This window comes from Pinus tabuliformis, chromosome 1_2 (genome assembly GCF_031772625.1).
Source record: "Pinus tabuliformis cultivar Carrire ecotype Pingquan chromosome 1_2, CPIR1, whole genome shotgun sequence".
In the NCBI taxonomy this organism is placed as follows: Eukaryota; Viridiplantae; Streptophyta; class Pinopsida; order Pinales; family Pinaceae; genus Pinus; species Pinus tabuliformis.
In genome coordinates, this window is record NC_142298.1 from 41776102 (window position 1) to 41782811 (window position 6710).

The following is a 6710-nucleotide window of genomic DNA, read 5'->3' on the forward strand; positions in this document are numbered from 1 at the left end:
ATTGAGGAAGTTATCCCTTAATTAAGGAGATAAGGATGAGTTGTATTGAGTTGTAATTAGTTATCTCAGTTAACCGAGTTAAGTCCAGTTAGATTAGTTCCAAACAGTTTGTAGAACTGATTGTGAGTTTAGTCAGTTAATGCATGAATGCATGAAACTAGTGTACTCCAGATAACTGAATATTCTCTCATAAATAACTCATGCATGTCAGTTCAGACAAAGGCCCAGTTGAGATTAAAGACAAGGACAATGTACTGTCAGTTGGAGGAATTTTCCTATAAAGGAAACTCATCCATGCAGAAGGAAGAAGGTTCCTTGAGGATTGTGCAGTTCTGACAGTGTGTTGGAGCAATGTGTGAGATCAATGTTACACTGGGTAACAGCTGGGTTACCCCGGGAAAACTGTGCAAGGAAATAGGAGGCTTGGAGGGTAGAGGAGAAGGTTTGTGAGAAGCCTTGTTTTCCTATGAGCATCTAGGAGGATTTTATTGAGAGCTGGTTAGTTGTGGGAGCTAAAGCTTTGTGTAATATTGATGTATTTCCACCTTGTATGATAATACAAATAGTGGGGTTTTTAGTTGAGGCTTTCCCCAGAGTATTCTTCTGTGTTTCATGTGTGATTGGTTCTTCTTCTCTGTTATACGTGTTCTGTTTGATCTTGCTCAAATCGATTAAGCTTCCGCAAGTTTGGTTGTAGAAGTAGATTAAGTATTTTTCTTTAGTACATTGCATAATTAGATTAATCTACAGTGAGAATTTCTACATGGTATCAGAGCTAGCTGATCTATAGAGAAATTTATACATGGTATTAGAGCAAAGGTTATCATAACCGTGAACAACTTATTGAGAAGGGAAAAGTTCAAAGTTTGAAGTTCTTAATTGCAGGTACAAAATCGATTTCTTATCACATCTCAAAGTTCACCAATGGCGTTCAATGGCTTAAGACTGGAGTATGCCCTGGATGGTAGCTCGAATTACATAGCATGGAAGTGGTATTAGAAGAAAGTGGTTTGAAGGACTTCATTGATCAAGAAGTCCCCAAGCCAGCAGCAGCTAATGCCCAAGAATTGGCGGAATGGAAGAAATGTGTGGCGAGAGCGAGGAGGATTCTTCTGGAGGGATTTTGAGACCATATTGTCTTGAGTCTCCATGGGAAGGAGACTCCGTTCTCAATGTGGAAGACATTGAAGAACCTATATCAGAATAGCAGTGACCAGAGGAAACTGGCGCTGAAGGACAAGCTTCGAAAAATCAAGTGTGAAAAGGGCGACACAATTTCTACACATCTGAACAAGCTCACCACCTGCAAAGATGAGCTTGGAAGCGTAGGAATAACTACAGCCGATGATGATTTGGTGAGTCTTTCTCTCCTCGGTCTTCCATAAGAGATGGCATAGCTACCAAGACTCAGTGAATGGAAGAGAGAAACTGTCAGATTGGGAATGATTGTGGTCAGATCTGATGCAGGAGGAGATCAGGAGGAACACCAGAGATGGTTCTTCATCTAAGCATGATGATGAAGAAAATCTAGCCTTGACGAGTAAGGTAAGGAAAGGGAAGGAGAAGGATTCTCATCCCAAATTGAGTTCTTCTCATGGAAGGAAGAAGGGTGACAATTCTAAAGTGAGATGCTTTAGTTGTCACGAGATGGGTCATTATGTGATTAATTGCCCATCAAATAAGTCTAAGAAGGGATCCTCGGATGGGTCTAAAGGTGAGGCATTAGCCTCTCAGTTCGAAATGGACTTCACCCTCATCACATGCATGGTTTCATCGATGATGGGTTGTGGTTGGTTTCTTGACAATGGAGCCTCATTCCAAATGACCGGCAATAAAAGTTTATTCAATACGTTGGAGGAGAAAGACCTCAAAATACTCATAGAGATGGGTGACGATGAAAGGTATAGTGTTTTAGGAGTAGGCATGGTTACTTTTTAGAGGGAGCATGGAGCTTCTATCACCTTGACGGATGTGAAGTATGCGCCTATACTAAAGAGGAACTTGGTATCGATCGCAATGTTGGAGGACAAAGGCTACAATGTTGTCTTTAGTAAGGGAAAGGTTTTCCTTAGACACATCACCACGGGACAAGTGAAACAGATCGGTTCACGGGTACAGAACTTGTATGCTCTTCAGGTTCAAGATGCATGCAAAGACTTGAGGAGCAAGGCCAATGTTAGAGACTTGGTGGTTGAGAGGGAGAGTAAATTACCTCTCAACATGCAGCCCCAGAAGAAGTCTCAGACAATTGTGGAGGAGCCACAATTGGAGAAGATGAGAGGAGACCGAGTGGAGGCATCCACTCATGCAGAGACCTCCAGTAGGGGGGAATTTCGAGCCAAGTCAGCAGAGGGATCACATGCAGCCATACCTCTAGGTGTGAGGTGGGGCGATGTGAAGTGATAGTCCCATGAAGGCTGAAATAGGGGCAGGATCCTTGAGGTACCCAACCTCTTTGATTAGATCTTGCTACAGGAGCCTCGACGGGGAGTAGCAGGAGTAGCTGAGTGGGTAGAGAGAGATGCAGATGGAGCAGCAGAGGGAGCTTCAGCATCAGAGGGTGTTTCTAGCCCAATAGGGAGGTTAGTTGGTAGATTAGTTAGTTACTTCTCAGTAACTGAGTTGCAGTGCAGTAGTGGGCAGCACGATGCAACAAGATGAGAGGAGGTGTAGTGTGGATGCAGTGCTGGGAGATAGGACCAACAACAACATAGATGCAACATGAGGAATCAATGAGATTGATGCAGTCAGAGATCAAAGTGATAGAGGCTAGAGTAGTCAGATATTGAAGAGCACAGAGGTGCAGAGTTTTCAGTCGACAGAGGCAATAACAGTCAGAGACTTTGATGATAGAGGCATCATTCTGATTCAGGTTGGATATTTTTTGTTGTTGGAGCAACAACACTTGAGAGAAGTGTTGCATGCAGAACATTCCAAAAGTTCAGGATTGAGATAGAGTTCAATTCCTTTCTTGTTGAGAGGGAGTGTTGAAAATAGCAACAAGAAATGCTAAAAATAACATTGCTATAGATAACATTTAAGGATATACTCCAATTTTAATTTGTCCTTGAATTAAAATTGAGAATTAAAATTAAAATTTAGTGTCACCAGCTATTTGAAAAATAATTAGTTAATTCATCTTGAGATTAGTTAGAGAAATTCAAACATGAAGTCTTAGTGAAGTCATGCAACAGTTATCCCTTTGATTGAGGAAGTTGTTAGTGTCGGTCTTGAAAGCCCTCCATCAGTGATCAAAGCTCTTTGCATTTGCATTAGTAGGTGTCTCATCAGTGTCAAAATTTGCATCCCGTTAGGCATGCCATAATCCTGATGGAGAAGCTGGTCTATTCATACCCCTCTTGGCTTTGCTGGATCAGGTCATATCAGTCATTGAGTTTGTCAAGCTGCTCTTGTTTGGTCTTAATGTCAAAATTCTAGGTCTAGGGTTTTGGTCAGTTGTCTTAGCAAGGTCATGTCTCTGAAAGTCCTTGAGTGACCAGCAAGCCAGAGGGAGGATGGTAAACATGTTCCTTTGAAATTTTCATCAGGTACAGTTCATTTTTAACCTTGGATTTAAAAACCCTGTTTTTAAAGCCAAGGTCATGATAATTTTTGTAAAAAGAATAAATTTCCAAAATGTCTTCAAAAAGGCAGCAACAACCCTGGTCCCCTTGCCACAGTCCTTCAGATGATCTACCTGCAAAAAGAATCAGGTCAAAGCACTCAAAAAGTCAACTTCAGGATAAAGGAAACCAAGAAAATTAGTGTTTTAAAAAAGTGTCAAAATAGACTTTATAAAGTGGGTTTATGGATGAAATTTTTTCAAATGAGATTATAAAAGGTAATGTTCCCTCCTTTCACTCTCATTGTGCATTTTAAGCTTGCAAGAGAGATTGTGAGAGAGTGATAGGCGAAGGAGGCAAAATTGCAACGGTTTCGGGCAGTTTGCAGGTGCGCGACCCGTCCAGGCTTGTGCGCGACCTGTTGGGCGGTGCGCGACCCGTCCAGCGCACTCCGGCAGTGTAAAATTATAACGGGCGCGACCCGTTGGGCTGTGCGCGACCCGTTCAACTGTCTGCCACCAAAACTTCAATCAAATTCCTTCATTCCACTTCAAATTTGCTCAATCGGTCGAGGTAGGCTCTTCATGCATGGTTGTTGATATTGGTGGTGAAAATAAGGATGTATGCTATGATTTCATCTTCGAAATTTGCAAATGAATGGATTAGTATGGCTGCTTGCTAATGTTTGTAAAATGCTAGGGTTTTGTGACTGTTTCAAGCATTTTTGTCCCATTTGGTCCCTTCCCTCTTTTCCTCTTTCATTCATAGTCATGCTTGCATCTCTGTCCCATACTATTTGTACATACAATGTTGACTTTTTCCCCCATCCCTAAGCTATAAACCCTACCCCTCTCACAAGCACACAAAACCCCAATTCCCTCTACCATACACATGCAAAAAATAAAACAAAAAGAAAAGATACATTTGTAAACAAAGAAAGAGTCATGTGAAAATAAATGCTGCTGTATATCTAGAGGCATGTACATAACCCCTATATACCCTTGATATCCCCTTGTACATGAAAACCTTCCCTCTATGTGAAAACAATGTGCATGTACTCCTTAAGAACAAAAAGAGCAAAAATTTGCCTTATGACACACATGAACTCCTATAAGCAAATTTGGTGTATGGTGTCCCTACGTCCCTATTGATACATGTATGCCCCTACCATGTTCATTATCATACATGTTTTTGTCCCATATGAGATGTTCTTTGCAAATGATTTCCCAATGTTAAAATGTGTTCCTATATGCATGACAATTTGTAAAGTTTCCCTTGAAAATTCCCTGTTATTTTCATATATTCCCATTCCTCGTTAAGAAGTTCCCTCCCCTAACATTCCCCTCATGTTTTTTCCCCTTGAAACAGCATAGAGTTCAGTACTTTTGCAGGCAGAGGCAGCAGTTCAATTTGTCCTTCAGTTTGCCCACCTTGCTCCAAAACCATGTCAGATACCGAGACTTATGAGCAAGGTGATGACCATTCATCATCTACAGAGATTGAGGAACAGAGGAGGCCTCGTAGAGGAGGTAAGGGAGGCCATCATAAGAGGGAGGAGCCTACTTCTTTGGCAGAATTACAGGCTTGTCCTTTGGCAGTGAATTGTTTCCGGTACATGTCATGCTATCAGTTTTGTGAGAGGCTCTCTCAGATTCAACATCATAGAGAGTTGGCCCGCTTGTTTGTCTTACACCTCCATGATGGACATGTCACTCTTGCAGGGGTGAATTTCATATTGACACCCGAGGTGATCTCAGAGGCTACAGGGATACCAAATGTGGGTGAGGTGTGGCCTAAGCGCAGATTACTTGATTTTGTTCACTTTGAGCCTTATGTCCGGCCATCATTTGTGAGACTGTTGACGGGTGTTTTCCCATTCAGATTTCTTCGGAATGAGTATGCCCCCCTCATGAGACTTATCATGCATTATTTTACATGTGAGGGCAGATTTTCACAGGTGTATTCATATCACATTCGCCTGTTGATGCATTTCACCCGGGTGAGGATGATGAACCTCCCGGTCTTCCTGTTTCAGAACATTCAGAGGATGGTGCCCATGTTGCAGAGGAAGACCCCGGCCCAGCAGTACAGGAGCCTTTGTCACTATGGTTTGATCCAGCTTATAGTCTCTCATCAGTTGATTCAGCAGGGTATCTCATGGGAGGAGTTCATCTCCCGTGAGTTTTTCACAGTGCCACCTCAGCCACATCAGGAGGCTATTCATGAGGAGGGAGGACCATCTCAGCAGCCTGATGCTCCCATCACCCGACATGTCAGCTCCACTCCTATGGTCACCTATCAGAAAGGCCCAAGGGCCTTATTTGCAGCAGCTAGGTGAGTATTATCTCCACAGCGGGTGGAAGGGGTCTCGCCTTCATCTTCAGAGCAGCGAGTGTTATCTCCACAGCAGGTGGAAGGGGCCTCGTTTTCTTCGCCAGCACAGGTATTGCAGAGGGGCAAAGAGCCCATGGTTCATGAGGATCCGGTGATTGATCTTGAGGTCAGTTCTCCTAGCCAAGAGGCAAAGGAGATCATTCAGCAGCTCAGGGCCGAGAATGATGTTTTGCAGCGGAGACTTGAGGGTGCCCAATGGACCATCACATATCTAGAGCAGCGGAACACACAGCTGGAGGAGGAGAAGGCACTTGATGAGATTTGGAGGATTCGTAGTGACCGAGTCCTAAACCGTAGGAGGCCCGGTGACCCATTGCCTGTTGACCGGGAGTCATTGCTTATTCAGGAGAATGCCCACTTGGAGAGGCTGTTGGCTAAGGCCAACCAAGAGAAAAAGCTGCTAAGGAACATGAAAAACCACTATTGGGCTAGGATGCACGTTTGTAAAGCAAAGATGAAAATGTTCCAAAGAAGGTTGACCGAGGCTCTTAAGAGGAAGAAGAAGACCAACCCCCTCCGCATCTTGGCCGAGGCTTCTCTCACTCATCATGACACCCACTAGCCTCTTCACAGCACCAAGCACAAAAAATTTTGGAAGTTTTGGCTCATTTTTGACATTTTTGGGCAATTTACAGGTTTTGGCTTCTCAACGGGTCTCACCCCTGGTGAGACCCTTTGTCATCGTAGCTCCGTTTTGCGAAAACTCAGCATTGCTAGATTTGTCATGCAAAGTTACACATGTCTATGGATGGA